The 21,077-nt window shown below is 45.7% G+C and overlaps 93 pseudogenes; all 93 read left to right on the top strand.

Moving 5' to 3' along the window:
* The first annotated feature begins 67 nt into the window (after positions 1–67).
* On the top strand, positions 68–186 carry LOC140098159 (5S ribosomal RNA; annotated as a pseudogene).
* A 70-nt stretch (positions 187–256) lies between these two features.
* Positions 257–375, top strand: LOC140091320 (5S ribosomal RNA; annotated as a pseudogene).
* Positions 376–447: 72 nt separating this feature from the next.
* LOC140105044 (5S ribosomal RNA) lies at positions 448–566 on the top strand (annotated as a pseudogene).
* Positions 567–636: 70 nt separating this feature from the next.
* Positions 637–755, top strand: LOC140101624 (5S ribosomal RNA; annotated as a pseudogene).
* Positions 756–825: 70 nt separating this feature from the next.
* Positions 826–944, top strand: LOC140105039 (5S ribosomal RNA; annotated as a pseudogene).
* A 70-nt stretch (positions 945–1,014) lies between these two features.
* On the top strand, positions 1,015–1,133 carry LOC140109358 (5S ribosomal RNA; annotated as a pseudogene).
* A 261-nt stretch (positions 1,134–1,394) lies between these two features.
* On the top strand, positions 1,395–1,513 carry LOC140113326 (5S ribosomal RNA; annotated as a pseudogene).
* Positions 1,514–1,583: 70 nt separating this feature from the next.
* LOC140105930 (5S ribosomal RNA) lies at positions 1,584–1,702 on the top strand (annotated as a pseudogene).
* Positions 1,703–1,772: 70 nt separating this feature from the next.
* Positions 1,773–1,891, top strand: LOC140113505 (5S ribosomal RNA; annotated as a pseudogene).
* Positions 1,892–1,963: 72 nt separating this feature from the next.
* On the top strand, positions 1,964–2,082 carry LOC140100020 (5S ribosomal RNA; annotated as a pseudogene).
* A 70-nt stretch (positions 2,083–2,152) lies between these two features.
* Positions 2,153–2,271, top strand: LOC140105036 (5S ribosomal RNA; annotated as a pseudogene).
* A 70-nt stretch (positions 2,272–2,341) lies between these two features.
* Positions 2,342–2,460, top strand: LOC140101503 (5S ribosomal RNA; annotated as a pseudogene).
* A 263-nt stretch (positions 2,461–2,723) lies between these two features.
* LOC140113325 (5S ribosomal RNA) lies at positions 2,724–2,842 on the top strand (annotated as a pseudogene).
* A 70-nt stretch (positions 2,843–2,912) lies between these two features.
* Positions 2,913–3,031, top strand: LOC140098136 (5S ribosomal RNA; annotated as a pseudogene).
* Positions 3,032–3,101: 70 nt separating this feature from the next.
* Positions 3,102–3,220, top strand: LOC140091309 (5S ribosomal RNA; annotated as a pseudogene).
* Positions 3,221–3,292: 72 nt separating this feature from the next.
* Positions 3,293–3,411, top strand: LOC140091298 (5S ribosomal RNA; annotated as a pseudogene).
* Positions 3,412–3,481: 70 nt separating this feature from the next.
* On the top strand, positions 3,482–3,600 carry LOC140101613 (5S ribosomal RNA; annotated as a pseudogene).
* A 70-nt stretch (positions 3,601–3,670) lies between these two features.
* On the top strand, positions 3,671–3,789 carry LOC140105023 (5S ribosomal RNA; annotated as a pseudogene).
* Positions 3,790–3,859: 70 nt separating this feature from the next.
* On the top strand, positions 3,860–3,978 carry LOC140101492 (5S ribosomal RNA; annotated as a pseudogene).
* A 263-nt stretch (positions 3,979–4,241) lies between these two features.
* Positions 4,242–4,360, top strand: LOC140105017 (5S ribosomal RNA; annotated as a pseudogene).
* Positions 4,361–4,430: 70 nt separating this feature from the next.
* LOC140101481 (5S ribosomal RNA) lies at positions 4,431–4,549 on the top strand (annotated as a pseudogene).
* Positions 4,550–4,812: 263 nt separating this feature from the next.
* On the top strand, positions 4,813–4,931 carry LOC140113324 (5S ribosomal RNA; annotated as a pseudogene).
* Positions 4,932–5,001: 70 nt separating this feature from the next.
* On the top strand, positions 5,002–5,120 carry LOC140111086 (5S ribosomal RNA; annotated as a pseudogene).
* A 70-nt stretch (positions 5,121–5,190) lies between these two features.
* LOC140091287 (5S ribosomal RNA) lies at positions 5,191–5,309 on the top strand (annotated as a pseudogene).
* Positions 5,310–5,381: 72 nt separating this feature from the next.
* Positions 5,382–5,500, top strand: LOC140111136 (5S ribosomal RNA; annotated as a pseudogene).
* A 70-nt stretch (positions 5,501–5,570) lies between these two features.
* On the top strand, positions 5,571–5,689 carry LOC140105013 (5S ribosomal RNA; annotated as a pseudogene).
* A 70-nt stretch (positions 5,690–5,759) lies between these two features.
* Positions 5,760–5,878, top strand: LOC140104100 (5S ribosomal RNA; annotated as a pseudogene).
* Positions 5,879–6,141: 263 nt separating this feature from the next.
* LOC140113323 (5S ribosomal RNA) lies at positions 6,142–6,260 on the top strand (annotated as a pseudogene).
* Positions 6,261–6,330: 70 nt separating this feature from the next.
* Positions 6,331–6,449, top strand: LOC140091276 (5S ribosomal RNA; annotated as a pseudogene).
* Positions 6,450–6,519: 70 nt separating this feature from the next.
* On the top strand, positions 6,520–6,638 carry LOC140105007 (5S ribosomal RNA; annotated as a pseudogene).
* Positions 6,639–6,708: 70 nt separating this feature from the next.
* Positions 6,709–6,827, top strand: LOC140101470 (5S ribosomal RNA; annotated as a pseudogene).
* A 263-nt stretch (positions 6,828–7,090) lies between these two features.
* LOC140113322 (5S ribosomal RNA) lies at positions 7,091–7,209 on the top strand (annotated as a pseudogene).
* A 70-nt stretch (positions 7,210–7,279) lies between these two features.
* On the top strand, positions 7,280–7,398 carry LOC140091265 (5S ribosomal RNA; annotated as a pseudogene).
* Positions 7,399–7,468: 70 nt separating this feature from the next.
* On the top strand, positions 7,469–7,587 carry LOC140091254 (5S ribosomal RNA; annotated as a pseudogene).
* A 72-nt stretch (positions 7,588–7,659) lies between these two features.
* Positions 7,660–7,778, top strand: LOC140110153 (5S ribosomal RNA; annotated as a pseudogene).
* Positions 7,779–7,848: 70 nt separating this feature from the next.
* LOC140105003 (5S ribosomal RNA) lies at positions 7,849–7,967 on the top strand (annotated as a pseudogene).
* Positions 7,968–8,037: 70 nt separating this feature from the next.
* On the top strand, positions 8,038–8,156 carry LOC140101459 (5S ribosomal RNA; annotated as a pseudogene).
* Positions 8,157–8,419: 263 nt separating this feature from the next.
* On the top strand, positions 8,420–8,538 carry LOC140113320 (5S ribosomal RNA; annotated as a pseudogene).
* Positions 8,539–8,608: 70 nt separating this feature from the next.
* Positions 8,609–8,727, top strand: LOC140105922 (5S ribosomal RNA; annotated as a pseudogene).
* A 70-nt stretch (positions 8,728–8,797) lies between these two features.
* Positions 8,798–8,916, top strand: LOC140113504 (5S ribosomal RNA; annotated as a pseudogene).
* Positions 8,917–8,988: 72 nt separating this feature from the next.
* On the top strand, positions 8,989–9,107 carry LOC140100009 (5S ribosomal RNA; annotated as a pseudogene).
* A 70-nt stretch (positions 9,108–9,177) lies between these two features.
* Positions 9,178–9,296, top strand: LOC140104999 (5S ribosomal RNA; annotated as a pseudogene).
* Positions 9,297–9,366: 70 nt separating this feature from the next.
* Positions 9,367–9,485, top strand: LOC140101448 (5S ribosomal RNA; annotated as a pseudogene).
* A 263-nt stretch (positions 9,486–9,748) lies between these two features.
* Positions 9,749–9,867, top strand: LOC140113319 (5S ribosomal RNA; annotated as a pseudogene).
* Positions 9,868–9,937: 70 nt separating this feature from the next.
* Positions 9,938–10,056, top strand: LOC140098125 (5S ribosomal RNA; annotated as a pseudogene).
* A 70-nt stretch (positions 10,057–10,126) lies between these two features.
* LOC140091243 (5S ribosomal RNA) lies at positions 10,127–10,245 on the top strand (annotated as a pseudogene).
* Positions 10,246–10,317: 72 nt separating this feature from the next.
* On the top strand, positions 10,318–10,436 carry LOC140110142 (5S ribosomal RNA; annotated as a pseudogene).
* A 261-nt stretch (positions 10,437–10,697) lies between these two features.
* Positions 10,698–10,816, top strand: LOC140113318 (5S ribosomal RNA; annotated as a pseudogene).
* Positions 10,817–10,886: 70 nt separating this feature from the next.
* Positions 10,887–11,005, top strand: LOC140105917 (5S ribosomal RNA; annotated as a pseudogene).
* Positions 11,006–11,075: 70 nt separating this feature from the next.
* Positions 11,076–11,194, top strand: LOC140113502 (5S ribosomal RNA; annotated as a pseudogene).
* A 72-nt stretch (positions 11,195–11,266) lies between these two features.
* LOC140099998 (5S ribosomal RNA) lies at positions 11,267–11,385 on the top strand (annotated as a pseudogene).
* Positions 11,386–11,455: 70 nt separating this feature from the next.
* Positions 11,456–11,574, top strand: LOC140104994 (5S ribosomal RNA; annotated as a pseudogene).
* Positions 11,575–11,644: 70 nt separating this feature from the next.
* Positions 11,645–11,763, top strand: LOC140101437 (5S ribosomal RNA; annotated as a pseudogene).
* A 263-nt stretch (positions 11,764–12,026) lies between these two features.
* On the top strand, positions 12,027–12,145 carry LOC140113317 (5S ribosomal RNA; annotated as a pseudogene).
* A 70-nt stretch (positions 12,146–12,215) lies between these two features.
* Positions 12,216–12,334, top strand: LOC140098114 (5S ribosomal RNA; annotated as a pseudogene).
* A 70-nt stretch (positions 12,335–12,404) lies between these two features.
* On the top strand, positions 12,405–12,523 carry LOC140091232 (5S ribosomal RNA; annotated as a pseudogene).
* A 72-nt stretch (positions 12,524–12,595) lies between these two features.
* LOC140113281 (5S ribosomal RNA) lies at positions 12,596–12,714 on the top strand (annotated as a pseudogene).
* A 70-nt stretch (positions 12,715–12,784) lies between these two features.
* LOC140104992 (5S ribosomal RNA) lies at positions 12,785–12,903 on the top strand (annotated as a pseudogene).
* Positions 12,904–12,973: 70 nt separating this feature from the next.
* Positions 12,974–13,092, top strand: LOC140101426 (5S ribosomal RNA; annotated as a pseudogene).
* Positions 13,093–13,355: 263 nt separating this feature from the next.
* Positions 13,356–13,474, top strand: LOC140113316 (5S ribosomal RNA; annotated as a pseudogene).
* A 70-nt stretch (positions 13,475–13,544) lies between these two features.
* On the top strand, positions 13,545–13,663 carry LOC140105911 (5S ribosomal RNA; annotated as a pseudogene).
* Positions 13,664–13,733: 70 nt separating this feature from the next.
* On the top strand, positions 13,734–13,852 carry LOC140094840 (5S ribosomal RNA; annotated as a pseudogene).
* A 263-nt stretch (positions 13,853–14,115) lies between these two features.
* LOC140113315 (5S ribosomal RNA) lies at positions 14,116–14,234 on the top strand (annotated as a pseudogene).
* A 70-nt stretch (positions 14,235–14,304) lies between these two features.
* Positions 14,305–14,423, top strand: LOC140098103 (5S ribosomal RNA; annotated as a pseudogene).
* A 70-nt stretch (positions 14,424–14,493) lies between these two features.
* Positions 14,494–14,612, top strand: LOC140113424 (5S ribosomal RNA; annotated as a pseudogene).
* A 62-nt stretch (positions 14,613–14,674) lies between these two features.
* LOC140091221 (5S ribosomal RNA) lies at positions 14,675–14,793 on the top strand (annotated as a pseudogene).
* A 70-nt stretch (positions 14,794–14,863) lies between these two features.
* On the top strand, positions 14,864–14,982 carry LOC140091199 (5S ribosomal RNA; annotated as a pseudogene).
* Positions 14,983–15,054: 72 nt separating this feature from the next.
* Positions 15,055–15,173, top strand: LOC140104989 (5S ribosomal RNA; annotated as a pseudogene).
* Positions 15,174–15,243: 70 nt separating this feature from the next.
* On the top strand, positions 15,244–15,362 carry LOC140113479 (5S ribosomal RNA; annotated as a pseudogene).
* A 263-nt stretch (positions 15,363–15,625) lies between these two features.
* On the top strand, positions 15,626–15,744 carry LOC140113314 (5S ribosomal RNA; annotated as a pseudogene).
* A 70-nt stretch (positions 15,745–15,814) lies between these two features.
* Positions 15,815–15,933, top strand: LOC140097094 (5S ribosomal RNA; annotated as a pseudogene).
* A 70-nt stretch (positions 15,934–16,003) lies between these two features.
* On the top strand, positions 16,004–16,122 carry LOC140104988 (5S ribosomal RNA; annotated as a pseudogene).
* Positions 16,123–16,192: 70 nt separating this feature from the next.
* Positions 16,193–16,311, top strand: LOC140101404 (5S ribosomal RNA; annotated as a pseudogene).
* Positions 16,312–16,574: 263 nt separating this feature from the next.
* On the top strand, positions 16,575–16,693 carry LOC140113313 (5S ribosomal RNA; annotated as a pseudogene).
* Positions 16,694–16,763: 70 nt separating this feature from the next.
* LOC140105905 (5S ribosomal RNA) lies at positions 16,764–16,882 on the top strand (annotated as a pseudogene).
* A 70-nt stretch (positions 16,883–16,952) lies between these two features.
* LOC140113501 (5S ribosomal RNA) lies at positions 16,953–17,071 on the top strand (annotated as a pseudogene).
* Positions 17,072–17,143: 72 nt separating this feature from the next.
* LOC140099987 (5S ribosomal RNA) lies at positions 17,144–17,262 on the top strand (annotated as a pseudogene).
* A 70-nt stretch (positions 17,263–17,332) lies between these two features.
* On the top strand, positions 17,333–17,451 carry LOC140096619 (5S ribosomal RNA; annotated as a pseudogene).
* A 263-nt stretch (positions 17,452–17,714) lies between these two features.
* LOC140113312 (5S ribosomal RNA) lies at positions 17,715–17,833 on the top strand (annotated as a pseudogene).
* A 70-nt stretch (positions 17,834–17,903) lies between these two features.
* On the top strand, positions 17,904–18,022 carry LOC140098092 (5S ribosomal RNA; annotated as a pseudogene).
* Positions 18,023–18,092: 70 nt separating this feature from the next.
* Positions 18,093–18,211, top strand: LOC140113423 (5S ribosomal RNA; annotated as a pseudogene).
* Positions 18,212–18,273: 62 nt separating this feature from the next.
* On the top strand, positions 18,274–18,392 carry LOC140097150 (5S ribosomal RNA; annotated as a pseudogene).
* Positions 18,393–18,462: 70 nt separating this feature from the next.
* On the top strand, positions 18,463–18,581 carry LOC140091188 (5S ribosomal RNA; annotated as a pseudogene).
* A 72-nt stretch (positions 18,582–18,653) lies between these two features.
* LOC140104977 (5S ribosomal RNA) lies at positions 18,654–18,772 on the top strand (annotated as a pseudogene).
* A 70-nt stretch (positions 18,773–18,842) lies between these two features.
* Positions 18,843–18,961, top strand: LOC140097083 (5S ribosomal RNA; annotated as a pseudogene).
* A 70-nt stretch (positions 18,962–19,031) lies between these two features.
* LOC140104974 (5S ribosomal RNA) lies at positions 19,032–19,150 on the top strand (annotated as a pseudogene).
* Positions 19,151–19,220: 70 nt separating this feature from the next.
* On the top strand, positions 19,221–19,339 carry LOC140113478 (5S ribosomal RNA; annotated as a pseudogene).
* Positions 19,340–19,602: 263 nt separating this feature from the next.
* On the top strand, positions 19,603–19,721 carry LOC140104968 (5S ribosomal RNA; annotated as a pseudogene).
* Positions 19,722–19,791: 70 nt separating this feature from the next.
* On the top strand, positions 19,792–19,910 carry LOC140091176 (5S ribosomal RNA; annotated as a pseudogene).
* Positions 19,911–19,980: 70 nt separating this feature from the next.
* Positions 19,981–20,099, top strand: LOC140091165 (5S ribosomal RNA; annotated as a pseudogene).
* A 261-nt stretch (positions 20,100–20,360) lies between these two features.
* On the top strand, positions 20,361–20,479 carry LOC140104962 (5S ribosomal RNA; annotated as a pseudogene).
* Positions 20,480–20,549: 70 nt separating this feature from the next.
* LOC140113476 (5S ribosomal RNA) lies at positions 20,550–20,668 on the top strand (annotated as a pseudogene).
* A 263-nt stretch (positions 20,669–20,931) lies between these two features.
* Positions 20,932–21,050, top strand: LOC140113311 (5S ribosomal RNA; annotated as a pseudogene).
* Positions 21,051–21,077: the final 27 nt, after the last annotated feature.

Genomic DNA, 21,077 nt, shown 5'->3' with positions numbered 1-21,077 from the left:
TTGAACCTGAAAATTGTGTTAGTTTCTCTATGAGATAGTAAAAGAAGGTTCAAATTGAACAGCTGCTGTCAATGGCCATTCTAAGCTGAATGTGCCTGCTCTCGTCAGATCGCAGCAGCAATGCAGCTTAAGGCTTGGCAAGTACCAGCATGGGAGACTGGCTGGGAATCCCAAGTTCCATTGACCTTTTTGAACCTGAAAATTGTGTTAGTTTCTCTATGAGATAGTAAAAGAAGGTTCAAATTGAACACCTGCTGTCAACGGCCATTCTAAGCTGAATGTGCCTGCTCTCGTCAGATCGCAGCAGCAATGCAGCTTAAGGCTTGGCAAGTACCAGCATGGGAGACTGGCTGGGAATCCCAAGTTCCGTTGACCTTTTTGAATCTGAAAATTGTGTTAGTTTCTCTGTCAAAGATGGTAAAAGAAGGTTCAAATTGAACAGCTGCTGTCAACGGCCATTCTAAGCTGAATGTGCCTGCTCTCGTCAGATCGCAGCAGCAATGCAGCTTAAGGCTTGGCAAGTACCAGCATGGGAGACTGGCTGGGAATCCCAAGTTCCGTTGAACTTTTTGAACCTGAAAATTGTGTTAGTTTCTCTATGAGATAGTAAAAGAAGGTTCAAATTGATCGGCTGCTGTCATCGGACATTCTAAGCTGAATGTGCCTGCTCTCATCAGATCGCAGCAGCAATGCAGCTTAAGGCTTGGCAAGTACCAGCATGGGAGACTGGCTGGGAATCCCAAGTTCCATTGACCTTTTTGAACCTGAAAATTGTGTTAGTTTCTCTATGAGATAGTAAAAGAAGGTTCAAATTGAACAGCTGCTGTCAACGGCCATTCTAAGCTGAATGTGCCTGCTCTCGTCAGATCGCAGCAGCAATGCAGCTTAAGGCTTGGCAAGTACCAGCATGGGAGACTGGCTGGGAATCCCAAGTTCCGTTGAACTTTTTGAACCTGAAAATTGTGTTAGTTTCTCTATGAGATAGTAAAAGAAGGTTCAAATTGATCGGCTGCTGTCATCGGCCATTCTAAGCTGAATGTGCCTGCTCTCATCAGATCGCAGCAGCAATGCAGCTTAAGGCTTGGCAAGTACCAGCATGGGAGACTGGCTGGGAATTCCAAGTTCCATTGACCTTTTTGAACCTGAAAATTGTGTTAGTTTCTCTATGAGATAGTAAAAGAAGGTTCAAATTGAATAGCTGCTGTCAACGGCCATTCTAAGCTGAATGGGCCTGCTCTCGTCAGATCGCAGCAGCAATGCTGCTTAAGGCTTGGCAAGTCCCAGCATGGGAGACTGGCTGGGAATCCCAAGTTCCATTGACCTTTTTGAACCTGAAAATTGTGTTAGTTTCTCTGTCAAAGATGGTAAAAGAAGGTTCAAATTGAACAGCTGCTGTCAACGGCCATTCTAAGCTGAATGTGCCTGCTCTCGTCAGATCGCAGCAGCAATGCAGCTTAAGGCTTTGCAAGTACCAGCATGGGAGACTGGCTGGGAATCCCAAGTTCCGTTGAACTTTTTGAACCTGAAAATTGTGTTAGTTTCTCTATGAGATAGTAAAAGAAGGTTCAAATTGAACAGCTGCTGTCAACGGCCATTCTAAGCTGAATGTGCCTGCTCTCGTCAGATCGCAGCAGCAATGCAGCTTAAGGCTTGGCAAGTACCAGCATGGGAGACTGGCTGGGAATCCCAAGTTCCGCTGACCTTTTTGAACCTGAAAATTGTGTTAGTTTCTCTATGAGATAGTAAAAGAAGGTTCAAATTGAACACCTGCTGTCAACGGCCATTCTAAGCTGAATGTGCCTGCTCTCGTCAGATCGCAGCAGCAATGCAGCTTAAGGCTTGGAAAGTACCAGCATGGGAGACTGGCTGGGAATCCCAAGTTCCGTTGACCTTTTTGAATCTGAAAATTGTGTTAGTTTCTCTGTCAAAGATGGTAAAAGAAGGTTCAAATTGAACAGCTGCTGTCAACGGCCATTCTAAGCTGAATGTGCCTGCTCTCGTCAGATCGCAGCAGAAATGCAGCTTAAGGCTTGGCAAGTACCAGCATGGGAGACTGGCTGGGAATCCCAAGTTCCGTTGACCTTTTTGAACCTGAAAATTGTGTTAGTTTCTCTATGAGATAGTAAAAGAAGGTTCAAATTGAACAGCTGCTGTCAACGGCCATTCTAAGCTGAATGTGCCTGCTCTCGTCAGATCGCAGCAGCAATGCAGCTTAAGGCTTGGCAAGTACCAGCATGGGAGACTGGCTGGGAATCCCAAGTTCCGTTGAACTTTTTGAACCTGAAAATTGTGTTAGTTTCTCTATGAGATAGTAAAAGAAGGTTCAAATTGAACGGCTGCTGTCATCGGCCATTCTAAGCTGAATGTGCCTGCTCTCATCAGATCGCAGCAGCAATGCAGCTTAAGGCTTGGCAAGTACCAGCATGGGAGACTGGCTGGGAATCCCAAGTTCTGTTGACCTCTTTGAACCTGAAAATTGTGTTAGTTTCTCTGTCAAAGATGGTAAAAGAATGTTCAAATTGAATAGCTGCTGTCAACGGCCATTCTAAGCTGAATGGGCCTGCTCTCGTCAGATCGCAGCAGCAATGCTGCTTAAGGCTTGGCAAGTCCCAGCATGGGAGACTGGCTGGGAATCCCAAGTTCCATTGACCTTTTTGAACCTGAAAATTGTGTTAGTTTCTCTGTCAAAGATGGTAAAAGAAGGTTCAAATTGAACAGCTGCTGTCAACGGCCATTCTAAGCTGAATGTGCCTGCTCTCGTCAGATCGCAGCAGCAATGCAGCTTAAGGCTTTGCAAGTACCAGCATGGGAGACTGGCTGGGAATCCCAAGTTCCGTTGAACTTTTTGAACCTGAAAATTGTGTTAGTTTCTCTATGAGATAGTAAAAGAAGGTTCAAATTGAACAGCTGCTGTCAATGGCCATTCTAAGCTGAATGTGCCTGCTCTCGTCAGATCGCAGCAGCAATGCAGCTTAAGGCTTGGCAAGTACCAGCATGGGAGACTGGCTGGGAATCCCAAGTTCCATTGACCTTTTTGAACCTGAAAATTGTGTTAGTTTCTCTATGAGATAGTAAAAGAAGGTTCAAATTGAACACCTGCTGTCAACGGCCATTCTAAGCTGAATGTGCCTGCTCTCGTCAGATCGCAGCAGCAATGCAGCTTAAGGCTTGGCAAGTACCAGCATGGGAGACTGGCTGGGAATCCCAAGTTCCGTTGACCTTTTTGAATCTGAAAATTGTGTTAGTTTCTCTGTCAAAGATGGTAAAAGAAGGTTCAAATTGAACAGCTGCTGTCAACGGCCATTCTAAGCTGAATGTGCCTGCTCTCGTCAGATCGCAGCAGCAATGCAGCTTAAGGCTTGGCAAGTACCAGCATGGGAGACTGGCTGGGAATCCCAAGTTCCGTTGACCTTTTTGAACCTGAAAATTGTGTTAGTTTCTCTATGAGATAGTAAAAGAAGGTTCAAATTGATCGGCTGCTGTCATCGGACATTCTAAGCTGAATGTGCCTGCTCTCATCAGATCGCAGCAGCAATGCAGCTTAAGGCTTGGCAAGTACCAGCATGGGAGACTGGCTGGGAATCCCAAGTTCCATTGACCTTTTTGAACCTGAAAATTGTGTTAGTTTCTCTATGAGATAGTAAAAGAAGGTTCAAATTGAACAGCTGCTGTCAACGGCCATTCTAAGCTGAATGTGCCTGCTCTCGTCAGATCGCAGCAGCAATGCAGCTTAAGGCTTGGCAAGTACCAGCATGGGAGACTGGCTGGGAATCCCAAGTTCCGTTGAACTTTTTGAACCTGAAAATTGTGTTAGTTTCTCTATGAGATAGTAAAAGAAGGTTCAAATTGATCGGCTGCTGTCATCGGCCATTCTAAGCTGAATGTGCCTGCTCTCATCAGATCGCAGCAGCAATGCAGCTTAAGGCTTGGCAAGTACCAGCATGGGAGACTGGCTGGGAATCCCAAGTTCTGTTGACCTCTTTGAACCTGAAAATTGTGTTAGTTTCTCTGTCAAAGATGGTAAAAGAATGTTCAAATTGAATAGCTGCTGTCAACGGCCATTCTAAGCTGAATGGGCCTGCTCTCGTCAGATCGCAGCAGCAATGCTGCTTAAGGCTTGGCAAGTCCCAGCATGGGAGACTGGCTGGGAATCCCAAGTTCCATTGACCTTTTTGAACCTGAAAATTGTGTTAGTTTCTCTGTCAAAGATGGTAAAAGAAGGTTCAAATTGAACAGCTGCTGTCAACGGCCATTCTAAGCTGAATGTGCCTGCTCTCGTCAGATCGCAGCAGCAATGCAGCTTAAGGCTTGGCAAGTACCAGCATGGGAGACTGGCTGGGAATCCCAAGTTCCGTTGAACTTTTTGAACCTGAAAATTGTGTTAGTTTCTCTATGAGATAGTAAAAGAAGGTTCAAATTGAACGGCTGCTGTCATCGGCCATTCTAAGCTGAATGTGCCTGCTCTCATCAGATCGCAGCAGCAATGCAGCTTAAGGCTTGGCAAGTACCAGCATGGGAGACTGGCTGGGAATCCCAAGTTCTGTTGACCTCTTTGAACCTGAAAATTGTGTTAGTTTCTCTGTCAAAGATGGTAAAAGAATGTTCAAATTGAATAGCTGCTGTCAACGGCCATTCTAAGCTGAATGGGCCTGCTCTCGTCAGATCGCAGCAGCAATGCTGCTTAAGGCTTGGCAAGTCCCAGCATGGGAGACTGGCTGGGAATCCCAAGTTCCATTGACCTTTTTGAACCTGAAAATTGTGTTAGTTTCTCTGTCAAAGATGGTAAAAGAAGGTTCAAATTGAACAGCTGCTGTCAACGGCCATTCTAAGCTGAATGTGCCTGCTCTCGTCAGATCGCAGCAGCAATGCAGCTTAAGGCTTTGCAAGTACCAGCATGGGAGACTGGCTGGGAATCCCAAGTTCCGTTGAACTTTTTGAACCTGAAAATTGTGTTAGTTTCTCTATGAGATAGTAAAAGAAGGTTCAAATTGAACAGCTGCTGTCAACGGCCATTCTAAGCTGAATGTGCCTGCTCTCGTCAGATCGCTGCAGCAATGCAGCTTAAGGCTTGGCAAGTACCAGCATGGGAGACTGGCTGGGAATCCTAAGTTCCGTTGACCTTTTTGAACCTGAAAATTGTGTTAGTTTCTCTATGAGATAGTAAAAGAAGGTTCAAATTGAACACCTGCTGTCAACGGCCATTCTAAGCTGAATGTGCCTGCTCTCGTCAGATCGCAGCAGCAATGCAGCTTAAGGCTTGGCAAGTACCAGCATGGGAGACTGGCTGGGAATCCCAAGTTCCGTTGACCTTTTTGAATCTGAAAATTGTGTAAGTTTCTCTGTCAAAGATGGTAAAAGAAGGTTCAAATTGAACAGCTGCTGTCAACGGCCATTCTAAGCTGAATGTGCCTGCTCTCGTCAGATCGCAGCAGAAATGCAGCTTAAGGCTTGGCAAGTACCAGCATGGGAGACTGGCTGGGAATCCCAAGTTCCATTGACCTTTTTGAACCTGAAAATTGTGTTAGTTTCTCTATGAGATAGTAAAAGAAGGTTCAAATTGAACAGCTGCTGTCAACGGCCATTCTAAGCTGAATGTGCCTGCTCTCGTCAGATCGCAGCAGCAATGCAGCTTAAGGCTTGGCAAGTACCAGCATGGGAGACTGGCTGGGAATCCCAAGTTCCGTTGAACTTTTTGAACCTGAGAATTGTGTTAGTTTCTCTATGAGATAGTAAAAGAAGGTTCAAATTGAACAGCTGCTGTCAACGGCCATTCTAAGCTGAATGTGCCTGCTCTCATCAGATCACAGCAGCAATGCAGCTTAAGGCTTGGCAAGTACCAGCATGGGAGACTGGCTGGGAATCCCAAGTTCTGTTGACCTCTTTGAACCTGAAAATTGTGTTAGTTTCTCTGTCAAAGATGGTAAAAGAATGTTCAAATTGAATAGCTGCTGTCAACGGCCATTCTAAGCTGAATGGGCCTGCTCTCGTCAGATCGCAGCAGCAATGCTGCTTAAGGCTTGCCAAGTCCCAGCATGGGAGACTGGCTGGGAATCCCAAGTTCCATTGACCTTTTTGAACCTGAAAATTGTGTTAGTTTCTCTGTCAAAGATGGTAAAAGAAGGTTCAAATTGAACAGCTGCTGTCAACGGCCATTCTAAGCTGAATGTGCCTGCTCTCGTCAGATCGCAGCAGCAATGCAGCTTAAGGCTTTGCAAGTACCAGCATGGGAGACTGGCTGGGAATCCCAAGTTCCGTTGAACTTTTTGAACCTGAAAATTGTGTTAGTTTCTCTATGAGATAGTAAAAGAAGGTTCAAATTGAACAGCTGCTGTCAACGGCCATTCTAAGCTGAATGTGCCTGCTCTCGTCAGATCGCAGCAGCAATGCAGCTTAAGGCTTGGCAAGTACCAGCATGGGAGACTGGCTGGGAATCCCAAGTTCCGTTGACCTTTTTGAACCTGAAAATTGTGTTAGTTTCTCTATGAGATAGTAAAAGAAGGTTCAAATTGAACACCTGCTGTCAACGGCCATTCTAAGCTGAATGTGCCTGCTCTCGTCAGATCGCAGCAGCAATGCAGCTTAAGGCTTGGCAAGTACCAGCATGGGAGACTGGCTGGGAATCCCAAGTTCCGTTGAACTTTTTGAACCTGAAAATTGTGTTAGTTTCTCTATGAGATAGTAAAAGAAGGTTCAAATTGAACGGCTGCTGTCATCGGCCATTCTAAGCTGAATGTGCCTGCTCTCATCAGATCGCAGCAGCAATGCAGCTTAAGGCTTGGCAAGTACCAGCATGGGAGACTGGCTGGGAATCCCAAGTTCTGTTGACCTCTTTGAACCTGAAAATTGTGTTAGTTTCTCTGTCAAAGATGGTAAAAGAATGTTCAAATTGAATAGCTGCTGTCAACGGCCATTCTAAGCTGAATGGGCCTGCTCTCGTCAGATCGCAGCAGCAATGCTGCTTAAGGCTTGGCAAGTCCCAGCATGGGAGACTGGCTGGGAATCCCAAGTTCCATTGACCTTTTTGAACCTGAAAATTGTGTTAGTTTCTCTGTCAAAGATGGTAAAAGAAGGTTCAAATTGAACAGCTGCTGTCAACGGCCATTCTAAGCTGAATGTGCCTGCTCTCGTCAGATCGCAGCAGCAATGCAGCTTAAGGCTTTGCAAGTACCAGCATGGGAGACTGGCTGGGAATCCCAAGTTCCGTTGAACTTTTTGAACCTGAAAATTGTGTTAGTTTCTCTATGAGATAGTAAAAGAAGGTTCAAATTGAACAGCTGCTGTCAACGGCCATTCTAAGCTGAATGTGCCTGCTCTCGTCAGATCGCAGCAGCAATGCAGCTTAAGGCTTGGCAAGTACCAGCATGGGAGACTGGCTGGGAATCCCAAGTTCCGTTGACCTTTTTGAACCTGAAAATTGTGTTAGTTTCTCTATGAGATAGTAAAAGAAGGTTCAAATTGAACACCTGCTGTCAACGGCCATTCTAAGCTGAATGTGCCTGCTCTCGTCAGATCGCAGCAGCAATGCAGCTTAAGGCTTGGCAAGTACCAGCATGGGAGACTGGCTGGGAATCCCAAGTTCCGTTGACCTTTTTGAATCTGAAAATTGTGTTAGTTTCTCTGTCAAAGATGGTAAAAGAAGGTTCAAATTGAACAGCTGCTGTCAACGGCCATTCTAAGCTGAATGTGCCTGCTCTCGTCAGATCGCAGCAGAAATGCAGCTTAAGGCTTGGCAAGTACCAGCATGGGAGACTGGCTGGGAATTCCAAGTTCCATTGACCTTTTTGAACCTGAAAATTGTGTTAGTTTCTCTATGAGATAGTAAAAGAAGGTTCAAATTGAACAGCTGCTGTCAACGGCCATTCTAAGCTGAATGTGCCTGCTCTCGTCAGATCGCAGCAGCAATGCAGCTTAAGGCTTGGCAAGTACCAGCATGGGAGACTGGCTGGGAATCCCAAGTTCCGTTGAACTTTTTGAACCTGAAAATTGTGTTAGTTTCTCTATGAGATAGTAAAAGAAGGTTCAAATTGATCGGCTGCTGTCATCGGCCATTCTAAGCTGAATGTGCCTGCTCTCATCAGATCGCAGCAGCAATGCAGCTTAAGGCTTGGCAAGTACCAGCATGGGAGACTGGCTGGGAATCCCAAGTTCTGTTGACCTCTTTGAACCTGAAAATTGTGTTAGTTTCTCTGTCAAAGATGGTAAAAGAATGTTCAAATTGAATAGCTGCTGTCAACGGCCATTCTAAGCTGAATGGGCCTGCTCTCGTCAGATCGCAGCAGCAATGCTGCTTAAGGCTTGGCAAGTCCCAGCATGGGAGACTGGCTGGGAATCCCAAGTTCCATTGACCTTTTTGAACCTGAAAATTGTGTTAGTTTCTCTGTCAAAGATGGTAAAAGAAGGTTCAAATTGAACAGCTGCTGTCAACGGCCATTCTAAGCTGAATGTGCCTGCTCTCGTCAGATCGCAGCAGCAATGCAGCTTAAGGCTTTGCAAGTACCAGCATGGGAGACTGGCTGGGAATCCCAAGTTCCGTTGAACTTTTTGAACCTGAAAATTGTGTTAGTTTCTCTATGAGATAGTAAAAGAAGGTTCAAATTGAACAGCTGCTGTCAACGGCCATTCTAAGCTGAATGTGCCTGCTCTCGTCAGATCGCAGCAGCAATGCAGCTTAAGGCTTGGCAAGTACCAGCATGGGAGACTGGCTGGGAATCCCAAGTTCCGCTGACCTTTTTGAACCTGAAAATTGTGTTAGTTTCTCTATGAGATAGTAAAAGAAGGTTCAAATTGAACACCTGCTGTCAACGGCCATTCTAAGCTGAATGTGCCTGCTCTCGTCAGATCGCAGCAGCAATGCAGCTTAAGGCTTGGAAAGTACCAGCATGGGAGACTGGCTGGGAATCCCAAGTTCCGTTGACCTTTTTGAATCTGAAAATTGTGTTAGTTTCTCTGTCAAAGATGGTAAAAGAAGGTTCAAATTGAACAGCTGCTGTCAACGGCCATTCTAAGCTGAATGTGCCTGCTCTCGTCAGATCGCAGCAGAAATGCAGCTTAAGGCTTGGCAAGTACCAGCATGGGAGACTGGCTGGGAATCCCAAGTTCCGTTGACCTTTTTGAACCTGAAAATTGTGTTAGTTTCTCTATGAGATAGTAAAAGAAGGTTCAAATTGAACAGCTGCTGTCAACGGCCATTCTAAGCTGAATGTGCCTGCTCTCGTCAGATCGCAGCAGCAATGCAGCTTAAGGCTTGGCAAGTACCAGCATGGGAGACTGGCTGGGAATCCCAAGTTCCGTTGAACTTTTTGAACCTGAAAATTGTGTTAGTTTCTCTATGAGATAGTAAAAGAAGGTTCAAATTGAACGGCTGCTGTCATCGGCCATTCTAAGCTGAATGTGCCTGCTCTCATCAGATCGCAGCAGCAATGCAGCTTAAGGCTTGGCAAGTACCAGCATGGGAGACTGGCTGGGAATCCCAAGTTCTGTTGACCTCTTTGAACCTGAAAATTGTGTTAGTTTCACTGTCAAAGATGGTAAAAGAATGTTCAAATTGAATAGCTGCTGTCAACGGCCATTCTAAGCTGAATGGGCCTGCTCTCGTCAGATCGCAGCAGCAATGCTGCTTAAGGCTTGGCAAGTCCCAGCATGGGAGACTGGCTGGGAATCCCAAGTTCCATTGACCTTTTTGAACCTGAAAATTGTGTTAGTTTCTCTGTCAAAGATGGTAAAAGAAGGTTCAAATTGAACAGCTGCTGTCAACGGCCATTCTAAGCTGAATGTGCCTGCTCTCGTCAGATCGCAGCAGCAATGCAGCTTAAGGCTTTGCAAGTACCAGCATGGGAGACTGGCTGGGAATCCCAAGTTCCGTTGAACTTTTTGAACCTGAAAATTGTGTTAGTTTCTCTATGAGATAGTAAAAGAAGGTTCAAATTGAACAGCTGCTGTCAATGGCCATTCTAAGCTGAATGTGCCTGCTCTCGTCAGATCGCAGCAGCAATGCAGCTTAAGGCTTGGCAAGTACCAGCATGGGAGACTGGCTGGGAATCCCAAGTTCCATTGACCTTTTTGAACCTGAAAATTGTGTTAGTTTCTCTATGAGATAGTAAAAGAAGGTTCAAATTGAACACCTGCTGTCAACGGCCATTCTAAGCTGAATGTGCCTGCTCTCGTCAGATCGCAGCAGCAATGCAGCTTAAGGCTTGGCAAGTACCAGCATGGGAGACTGGCTGGGAATCCCAAGTTCCGTTGACCTTTTTGAATCTGAAAATTGTGTTAGTTTCTCTGTCAAAGATGGTAAAAGAAGGTTCAAATTGAACAGCTGCTGTCAACGGCCATTCTAAGCTGAATGTGCCTGCTCTCGTCAGATCGCAGCAGAAATGCAGCTTAAGGCTTGGCAAGTACCAGCATGGGAGACTGGCTGGGAATTCCAAGTTCCATTGACCTTTTTGAACCTGAAAATTGTGTTAGTTTCTCTATGAGATAGTAAAAGAAGGTTCAAATTGAATAGCTGCTGTCAACGGCCATTCTAAGCTGAATGGGCCTGCTCTCGTCAGATCGCAGCAGCAATGCTGCTTAAGGCTTGGCAAGTCCCAGCATGGGAGACTGGCTGGGAATCCCAAGTTCCATTGACCTTTTTGAACCTGAAAATTGTGTTAGTTTCTCTGTCAAAGATGGTAAAAGAAGGTTCAAATTGAACAGCTGCTGTCAACGGCCATTCTAAGCTGAATGTGCCTGCTCTCGTCAGATCGCAGCAGCAATGCAGCTTAAGGCTTTGCAAGTACCAGCATGGGAGACTGGCTGGGAATCCCAAGTTCCGTTGAACTTTTTGAACCTGAAAATTGTGTTAGTTTCTCTATGAGATAGTAAAAGAAGGTTCAAATTGAACAGCTGCTGTCAACGGCCATTCTAAGCTGAATGTGCCTGCTCTCGTCAGATCGCAGCAGCAATGCAGCTTAAGGCTTGGCAAGTACCAGCATGGGAGACTGGCTGGGAATCCCAAGTTCCGCTGACCTTTTTGAACCTGAAAATTGTGTTAGTTTCTCTATGAGATAGTAAAAGAAGGTTCAAATTGAACACCTGCTGTCAACGGCCATTCTAAGCTGAATGTGCCTGCTCTCGTCAGATCGCAGCAGCAATGCAGCTTAAGGCTTGGAAAGTACCAGCATGGGAGACTGGCTGGGAATCCCAAGTTCCGTTGACCTTTTTGAATCTGAAAATTGTGTTAGTTTCTCTGTCAAAGATGGTAAAAGAAGGTTCAAATTGAACAGCTGCTGTCAACGGCCATTCTAAGCTGAATGTGCCTGCTCTCGTCAGATCGCAGCAGAAATGCAGCTTAAGGCTTGGCAAGTACCAGCATGGGAGACTGGCTGGGAATCCCAAGTTCCGTTGACCTTTTTGAACCTGAAAATTGTGTTAGTTTCTCTATGAGATAGTAAAAGAAGGTTCAAATTGAACAGCTGCTGTCAACGGCCATTCTAAGCTGAATGTGCCTGCTCTCGTCAGATCGCAGCAGCAATGCAGCTTAAGGCTTGGCAAGTACCAGCATGGGAGACTGGCTGGGAATCCCAAGTTCCGTTGAACTTTTTGAACCTGAAAATTGTGTTAGTTTCTCTATGAGATAGTAAAAGAAGGTTCAAATTGAACGGCTGCTGTCATCGGCCATTCTAAGCTGAATGTGCCTGCTCTCATCAGATCGCAGCAGCAATGCAGCTTAAGGCTTGGCAAGTACCAGCATGGGAGACTGGCTGGGAATCCCAAGTTCTGTTGACCTCTTTGAACCTGAAAATTGTGTTAGTTTCTCTGTCAAAGATGGTAAAAGAATGTTCAAATTGAATAGCTGCTGTCAACGGCCATTCTAAGCTGAATGGGCCTGCTCTCGTCAGATCGCAGCAGCAATGCTGCTTAAGGCTTGGCAAGTCCCAGCATGGGAGACTGGCTGGGAATCCCAAGTTCCATTGACCTTTTTGAACCTGAAAATTGTGTTAGTTTCTCTGTCAAAGATGGTAAAAGAAGGTTCAAATTGAACAGCTGCTGTCAACGGCCATTCTAAGCTGAATGTGCCTGCTCTCGTCAGATCGCAGCAGCAATGCAGCTTAAGGCTTTGCAAGTACCAGCATGGGAGACTGGCTGGGAATCCCAAGTTCCGTTGAACTTTTTGAACCTGAAAATTGTGTTAGTTTCTCTATGAGATAGTAAAAGAAGGTTCAAATTGAACAGCTGCTGTCAATGGCCATTCTAAGCTGAATGTGCCTGCTCTCGTCAGATCGCAGCAGCAATGCAGCTTAAGGCTTGGCAAGTACCAGCATGGGAGACTGGCTGGGAATCCCAAGTTCCATTGACCTTTTTGAACCTGAAAATTGTGTTAGTTTCTCTATGAGATAGTAAAAGAAGGTTCAAATTGAACACCTGCTGTCAACGGCCATTCTAAGCTGAATGTGCCTGCTCTCGTCAGATCGCAGCAGCAATGCAGCTTAAGGCTTGGCAAGTACCAGCATGGGAGACTGGCTGGGAATCCCAAGTTCCGTTGACCTTTTTGAATCTGAAAATTGTGTTAGTTTCTCTGTCAAAGATGGTAAAAGAAGGTTCAAATTGAACAGCTGCTGTCAACGGCCATTCTAAGCTGAATGTGCCTGCTCTCGTCAGATCGCAGCAGAAATGCAGCTTAAGGCTTGGCAAGTACCAGCATGGGAGACAGGCTGGGAATTCCAAGTTCCATTGACCTTTTTGAACCTGAAAATTGTGTTAGTTTCTCTATGAGATAGTAAAAGAAGGTTCAAATTGAACAGCTGCTGTCAACGGCCATTCTAAGCTGAATGTGCCTGCTCTCGTCAGATCGCAGCAGCAATGCAGCTTAAGGCTTGGCAAGTACCAGCATGGGAGACTGGCTGGGAATCCCAAGTTCCGTTGAACTTTTTGAACCTGAAAATTGTGTTCGTTTCTCTATGAGATAGTAAAAGAAGGTTCAAATTGATCGGCTGCTGTCATCGGCCATTCTAAGCTGAATGTGCCTGCTCTCATCAGATCGCAGCAGCAATGCAGCTTAAGGCTTGGCAAGTACCAGCATGGGAGACTGGCTGGGAATCCCAAGTTCTGTTGACCTCTTTGAACCTGAAAATTGTGTTAGTTTCTCTGTCAAAGATGGTAAAAGAATGTTCAAATTGAATAGCTGCTGTCAACGGCCATTCTAAGCTGAATGGGCCTGCTCTCGTCAGATCGCAGCAGCAATGCTGCTTAAGGCTTGGCAAGTCCCAGCATGGGAGACTGGCTGGGAATCCCAAGTTCCATTGACCTTTTTGAACCTGAAAATTGTGTTAGTTTCTCTGTCAAAGATGGTAAAAGAAGGTTCAAATTGAACAGCTGCTGTCAACGGCCATTCTAAGCTGAATGTGCCTGCTCTCGTCAGATCGCAGCAGCAATGCAGCTTAAGGCTTTGCAAGTACCAGCATGGGAGACTGGCTGGGAATCCCAAGTTCCGTTGAACTTTTTGAACCTGAAAATTGTGTTAGTTTCTCTATGAGATAGTAAAAGAAGGTTCAAATTGAACAGCTGCTGTCAACGGCCATTCTAAGCTGAATGTGCCTGCTCTCGTCAGATCGCAGCAGCAATGCAGCTTAAGGCTTGGCAAGTACCAGCATGGGAGACTGGCTGGGAATCCCAAGTTCCGCTGACCTTTTTGAACCTGAAAATTGTGTTAGTTTCTCTATGAGATAGTAAAAGAAGGTTCAAATTGAACACCTGCTGTCAACGGCCATTCTAAGCTGAATGTGCCTGCTCTCGTCAGATCGCAGCAGCAATGCAGCTTAAGGCTTGGAAAGTACCAGCATGGGAGACTGGCTGGGAATCCCAAGTTCTGTTGACCTCTTTGAACCTGAAAATTGTGTTAGTTTCTCTGTCAAAGATGGTAAAAGAATGTTCAAATTGAATAGCTGCTGTCAACGGCCATTCTAAGCTGAATGGGCCTGCTCTCGTCAGATCGCAGCAGCAATGCTGCTTAAGGCTTGGCAAGTCCCAGCATGGGAGACTGGCTGGGAATCCCAAGTTCCATTGACCTTTTTGAACCTGAAAATTGTGTTAGTTTCTCTGTCAAAGATGGTAAAAGAAGGTTCAAATTGAACAGCTGCTGTCAACGGCCATTCTAAGCTGAATGTGCCTGCTCTCGTCAGATCGCAGCAGCAATGCAGCTTAAGGCTTTGCAAGTACCAGCATGGGAGACTGGCTGGGAATCCCAAGTTCCGTTGAACTTTTTGAACCTGAAAATTGTGTTAGTTTCTCTATGAGATAGTAAAAGAAGGTTCAAATTGAACAGCTGCTGTCAATGGCCATTCTAAGCTGAATGTGCCTGCTCTCGTCAGATCGCAGCAGCAATGCAGCTTAAGGCTTGGCAAGTACCAGCATGGGAGACTGGCTGGGAATCCCAAGTTCCATTGACCTTTTTGAACCTGAAAATTGTGTTAGTTTCTCTATGAGATAGTAAAAGAAGGTTCAAATTGAACAGCTGCTGTCAACTGCCATTCTAAGCTGAATGTGCCTGCTCTCGTCAGATCGCAGCAGCAATGCAGCTTAAGGCTTGGCAAGTACCAGCATGGGAGACTGGCTGGAAATCCCAAGTTCCGTTGACCTTTTTGAACCTGAAAATTGTGTTAGTTTCCCTGTAAAAGAAGGTTCAAATTTAACAGCTGCTGTCAACGGCCATTCTAAGCTGAATGTGCCTGCTCTCGTCAGATCGCAGCAGCAATGCAGCTTAAGGCTTGGCAAGTACCAGCATGGGAGACTGGCTGGGAATCCCAAGTTCCGTTGACCTTTTTGAACCTGAAAATTGTGTTAGTTTCTCTATGAGATAGTAAAAGAAGGTTCAAATTGAACACCTGCTGTCAACGGCCATTCTAAGCTGAATGTGCCTGCTCTCGTCAGATCGCAGCAGCAATGCAGCTTAAGGCTTGGCAAGTACCAGCATGGGAGACTGGCTGGGAATCCCAAGTTCCGTTGACCTTTTTGAATCTGAAAATTGTGTTAGTTTCTCTGTCAAAGATGGTAAAAGAAGGTTCAAATTGAACAGCTGCTGTCAACGGCCATTCTAAGCTGAATGTGCCTGCTCTCGTCAGATCGCAGCAGCAATGCAGCTTAAGGCTTGGCAAGTACCAGCATGGGAGACTGGCTGGGAATCCCAAGTTCCGTTGAACTTTTTGAACCTGAGAATTGTGTTAGTTTCTCTATGAGATAGAAAAAGAAGGTTCAAATTGAACAGCTGCTGTCAACGGCCATTCTAAGCTGAATGTGCCTGCTCTCATCAGATCGCAGCAGCAATGCAGCTTAAGGCTTGGCAAGTACCAGCATGGGAGACTGGCTGGGAATCCCAAGTTCTGTTGACCTCTTTGAACCTGAAAATTGTGTTAGTTTCTCTGTCAAAGATGGTAAAAGAATGTTCAAATTGAATAGCTGCTGTCAACGGCCATTCTAAGCTGAATGGGCCTGCTCTCGTCAGATCGCAGCAGCAATGCTGCTTAAGGCTTGCCAAGTCCCAGCATGGGAGACTGGCTGGGAATCCCAAGTTCCATTGACCTTTTTGAACCTGAAAATTGTGTTAGTTTCTCTGTCAAAGATGGTAAAAGAAGGTTCAAATTGAACAGCTGCTGTCAACGGCCATTCTAAGCTGAATGTGCCTGCTCTCGTCAGATCGCAGCAGCAATGCAGCTTAAGGCTTTGCAAGTACCAGCATGGGAGACTGGCTGGGAATCCCAAGTTCCGTTGAACTTTTTGAACCTGAAAATTGTGTTAGTTTCTCTATGAGATAGTAAAAGAAGGTTCAAATTGAACAGCTGCTGTCAACGGCCATTCTAAGCTGAATGTGCCTGCTCTCGTCAGATCGCAGCAGCAATGCAGCTTAAGGCTTGGCAAGTACCAGCATGGGAGACTGGCTGGGAATTTCAAGTTCCGTTGACCTTTTTGAACCTGAAAATTGTGTTAGTTTCTCTATGAGATAGTAAAAGAAGGTTCAAATTGAACACCTGCTGTCAACGGCCATTCTAAGCTGAATGTGCCTGCTCTCGTCAGATCGCAGCAGCAATGCAGCTTAAGGCTTGGCAAGTACCAGCATGGGAGACTGGCTGGGAATCCCAAGTTCCGTTGAACTTTTTGAACCTGAAAATTGTGTTAGTTTCTCTATGAGATAGTAAAAGAAGGTTCAAATTGAACGGCTGCTGTCATCGGCCATTCTAAGCTGAATGTGCCTGCTCTCATCAGATCGCAGCAGCAATGCAGCTTAAGGCTTGGCAAGTACCAGCATGGGAGACTGGCTGGGAATCCCAAGTTCTGTTGACCTCTTTGAACCTGAAAATTGTGTTAGTTTCTCTGTCAAAGATGGTAAAAGAATGTTCAAATTGAATAGCTGCTGTCAACGGCCATTCTAAGCTGAATGGGCCTGCTCTCGTCAGATCGCAGCAGCAATGCTGCTTAAGGCTTGGCAAGTCCCAGCATGGGAGACTGGCTGGGAATCCCAAGTTCCATTGACCTTTTTGAACCTGAAAATTGTGTTAGTTTCTCTGTCAAAGATGGTAAAAGAAGGTTCAAATTGAACAGCTGCTGTCAACGGCCATTCTAAGCTGAATGTGCCTGCTCTCGTCAGATCGCAGCAGCAATGCAGCTTAAGGCTTTGCAAGTACCAGCATGGGAGACTGGCTGGGAATCCCAAGTTCCGTTGAACTTTTTGAACCTGAAAATTGTGTTAGTTTCTCTATGAGATAGTAAAAGAAGGTTCAAATTGAACAGCTGCTGTCAACGGCCATTCTAAGCTGAATGTGCCTGCTCTCGTCAGATCGCAGCAGCAATGCAGCTTAAGGCTTGGCAAGTACCAGCATGGGAGACTGGCTGGGAATCCCAAGTTCCGCTGACCTTTTTGAACCTGAAAATTGTGTTAGTTTCTCTATGAGATAGTAAAAGAAGGTTCAAATTGAACACCTGCTGTCAACGGCCATTCTAAGCTGAATGTGCCTGCTCTCGTCAGATCGCAGCAGCAATGCAGCTTAAGGCTTGGAAAGTACCAGCATGGGAGACTGGCTGGGAATCCCAAGTTCCGTTGACCTTTTTGAATCTGAAAATTGTGTTAGTTTCTCTGTCAAAGATGGTAAAAGAAGGTTCAAATTGAACAGCTGCTGTCAACGGCCATTCTAAGCTGAATGTGCCTGCTCTCGTCAGATCGCAGCAGAAATGCAGCTTAAGGCTTGGCAAGTACCAGCATGGGAGACTGGCTGGGAATCCCAAGTTCCGTTGACCTTTTTGAACCTGAAAATTGTGTTAGTTTCTCTATGAGATAGTAAAAGAAGGTTCAAATTGAACAGCTGCTGTCAACGGCCATTCTAAGCTGAATGTGCCTGCTCTCGTCAGATCGCAGCAGCAATGCAGCTTAAGGCTTGGCAAGTACCAGCATGGGAGACTGGCTGGGAATCCCAAGTTCTGTTGACCTCTTTGAACCTGAAAATTGTGTTAGTTTCTCTGTCAAAGATGGTAAAAGAATGTTCAAATTGAATAGCTGCTGTCAACGGCCATTCTAAGCTGAATGGGCCTGCTCTCGTCAGATCGCAGCAGCAATGCTGCTTAAGGCTTGGCAAGTCCCAGCATGGGAGACTGGCTGGGAATCCCAAGTTCCATTGACCTTTTTGAACCTGAAAATTGTGTTAGTTTCTCTGTCAAAGATGGTAAAAGAAGGTTCAAATTGAACAGCTGCTGTCAACGGCCATTCTAAGCTGAATGTGCCTGCTCTCGTCAGATCGCAGCAGCAATGCAGCTTAAGGCTTTGCAAGTACCAGCATGGGAGACTGGCTGGGAATCCCAAGTTCCGTTGAACTTTTTGAACCTGAAAATTGTGTTAGTTTCTCTATGAGATAGTAAAAGAAGGTTCAAATTGAACAGCTGCTGTCAATGGCCATTCTAAGCTGAATGTGCCTGCTCTCGTCAGATCGCAGCAGCAATGCAGCTTAAGGCTTGGCAAGTACCAGCATGGGAGACTGGCTGGGAATCCCAAGTTCCATTGACCTTTTTGAACCTGAAAATTGTGTTAGTTTCTCTATGAGATAGTAAAAGAAGGTTCAAATTGAACAGCTGCTGTCAACTGCCATTCTAAGCTGAATGTGCCTGCTCTCGTCAGATCGCAGCAGCAATGCAGCTTAAGGCTTGGCAAGTACCAGCATGGGAGACTGGCTGGAAATCCCAAGTTCCGTTGACCTTTTTGAACCTGAAAATTGTGTTAGTTTCCCTGTAAAAGAAGGTTCAAATTTAACAGCTGCTGTCAACGGTAATTCTAAGCTGAATGTGCCTGCTCTCGTCAGATCGCAGCAGCAATGCAGCTTAAGGCTTGGCAAGTACCAGCATGGGAGACTGGCTGGGAATCCCAAGTTCCGTTGACCTTTTTGAACCTGAAAATTGTGTTAGTTTCTCTATGAGATAGTAAAAGAAGGTTCAAATTGAACACCTGCTGTCAACGGCCATTCTAAGCTGAATGTGCCTGCTCTCGTCAGATCGCAGCAGCAATGCAGCTTAAGGCTTGGCAAGTACCAGCATGGGAGACTGGCTGGGAATCCCAAGTTCCGTTGACCTTTTTGAATCTGAAAATTGTGTTAGTTTCTCTGTCAAAGATGGTAAAAGAAGGTTCAAATTGAACAGCTGCTGTCAACGGCCATTCTAAGCTGAATGTGCCTGCTCTCGTCAGATCGCAGCAGCAATGCAGCTTAAGGCTTGGCAAGTACCAGCATGGGAGACTGGCTGGGAATCCCAAGTTCCGTTGAACTTTTTGAACCTGAGAATTGTGTTAGTTTCTCTATGAGATAGAAAAAGAAGGTTCAAATTGAACAGCTGCTGTCAACGGCCATTCTAAGCTGAATGTGCCTGCTCTCGTCAGATCGCAGCAGCAATGCAGCTTAAGGCTTGGCAAGTACCAGCATGGGAGACTGGCTGGGAATTTCAAGTTCCGTTGACCTTTTTGAACCTGAAAATTGTGTTAGTTTCTCTATGAGATAGTAAAAGAAGGTTCAAATTGAACACCTGCTGTCAACGGCCATTCTAAGCTGAATGTGCCTGCTCTCGTCAGATCGCAGCAGCAATGCAGCTTAAGGCTTGGCAAGTACCAGCATGGGAGACTGGCTGGGAATCCCAAGTTCCGTTGAACTTTTTGAACCTGAAAATTGTGTTAGTTTCTCTATGAGATAGTAAAAGAAGGTTCAAATTGAACGGCTGCTGTCAACGGCCATTCTAAGCTGAATGTGCCTGCTCTCATCAGATCGCAGCAGCAATGCAGCTTAAGGCTTGGCAAGTACCAGCATGGGAGACTGGCTGGGAATCCCAAGTTCTGTTGACCTCTTTGAACCTGAAAATTGTGTTAGTTTCTCTGTCAAAGATGGTAAAAGAATGTTCAAATTGAATAGCTGCTGTCAACGGCCATTCTAAGCTGAATGGGCCTGCTCTCGTCAGATCGCAGCAGCAATGCTGCTTAAGGCTTGGCAAGTCCCAGCATGGGAGACTGGCTGGGAATCCCAAGTTCCATTGACCTTTTTGAACCTGAAAATTGTGTTAGTTTCTCTGTCAAAGATGGTAAAAGAAGGTTCAAATTGAACAGCTGCTGTCAACGGCCATTCTAAGCTGAATGTGCCTGCTCTCGTCAGATCGCAGCAGCAATGCAGCTTAAGGCTTGGCAAGTACCAGCATGGGAGACTGGCTGGGAATCCCAAGTTCCGTTGAACTTTTTGAACCTGAAAATTGTGTTAGTTTCTCTATGAGATAGTAAAAGAAGGTTCAAATTGAACAGCTGCTGTCAACGGCCATTCTAAGCTGAATGTGCCTGCTCTCGTCAGATCGCAGCAGCAATGCAGCTTAAGGCTTGGCAAGTACCAGCATGGGAGACTGGCTGGGAATCCCAAGTTCCGTTGACCTTTTTGAACCTGAAAATTGTGTTAGTTTCTCTATGAGATAGTAAAAGAAGGTTCAAATTGAACACCTGCTGTCAACGGCCATTCTAAGCTGAATGTGCCTGCTCTCGTCAGATCGCAGCAGCAATGCAGCTTAAGGCTTGGCAAGTACCAGCATGGGAGACTGGCTGGGAATCCCAAGTTCCGTTGACCTTTTTGAATCTGAAAATTGTGTTAGTTTCTCTGTCAAAGATGGTAAAAGAAGGTTCAAATTGAACAGCTGCTGTCAACGGCCATTCTAAGCTGAATGTGCCTGCTCTCGTCAGATCGCAGCAGAAATGCAGCTTAAGGCTTGGCAAGTACCAGCATGGGAGACTGGCTGGGAATTCCAAGTTCCATTGACCTTTTTGAACCTGAAAATTGTGTTAGTTTCTCTATGAGATAGTAAAAGAAGGTTCAAATTGAACAGCTGCTGTCAACGGCCATTCTAAGCTGAATGTGCCTGCTCTCGTCAGATCGCAGCAGCAATGCAGCTTAAGGCTTGGCAAGTACCAGCATGGGAGACTGGCTGGGAATCCCAAGTTCCGTTGAACTTTTTGAACCTGAAAATTGTGTTAGTTTCTCTATGAGATAGTAAAAGAAGGTTCAAATTGAACAGCTGCTGTCAACGGCCATTCTAAGCTGAATGTGCCTGCTCTCATCAGATCGCAGCAGCAATGCAGCTTAAGGCTTGGCAAGTACCAGCATGGGAGACTGGCTGGGAATCCCAAGTTCTGTTGACCTCTTTGAACCTGAAAATTGTGTTAGTTTCTCTGTCAAAGATGGTAAAAGAATGTTCAAATTGAATAGCTGCTGTCAACGGCCATTCTAAGCTGAATGGGCCTGCTCTCGTCAGATCGCAGCAGCAATGCTGCTTAAGGCTTGGCAAGTCCCAGCATGGGAGACTGGCTGGGAATCCCAAGTTCCATTGACCTTTTTGAACCTGAAAATTGTGTTAGTTTCTCTGTCAAAGATGGTAAAAGAAGGTTCAAATTGAACAGCTGCTGTCAACGGCCATTCTAAGCTGAATGTGCCTGCTCTCGTCAGATCGCAGCAGCAATGCAGCTTAAGGCTTTGCAAGTACCAGCATGGGAGACTGGCTGGGAATCCCAAGTTCCGTTGAACTTTTTGAACCTGAAAATTGTGTTAGTT

The sequence above is a fragment of the Engystomops pustulosus genome, chromosome 1, assembly GCF_040894005.1.
Source record: "Engystomops pustulosus chromosome 1, aEngPut4.maternal, whole genome shotgun sequence".
Taxonomy (NCBI): Eukaryota; Metazoa; Chordata; class Amphibia; order Anura; family Leptodactylidae; genus Engystomops; species Engystomops pustulosus.
The sequence above is the reverse complement of the archived record's forward strand: the minus strand, read 5'-3'. Positions and strand labels throughout refer to the sequence as shown.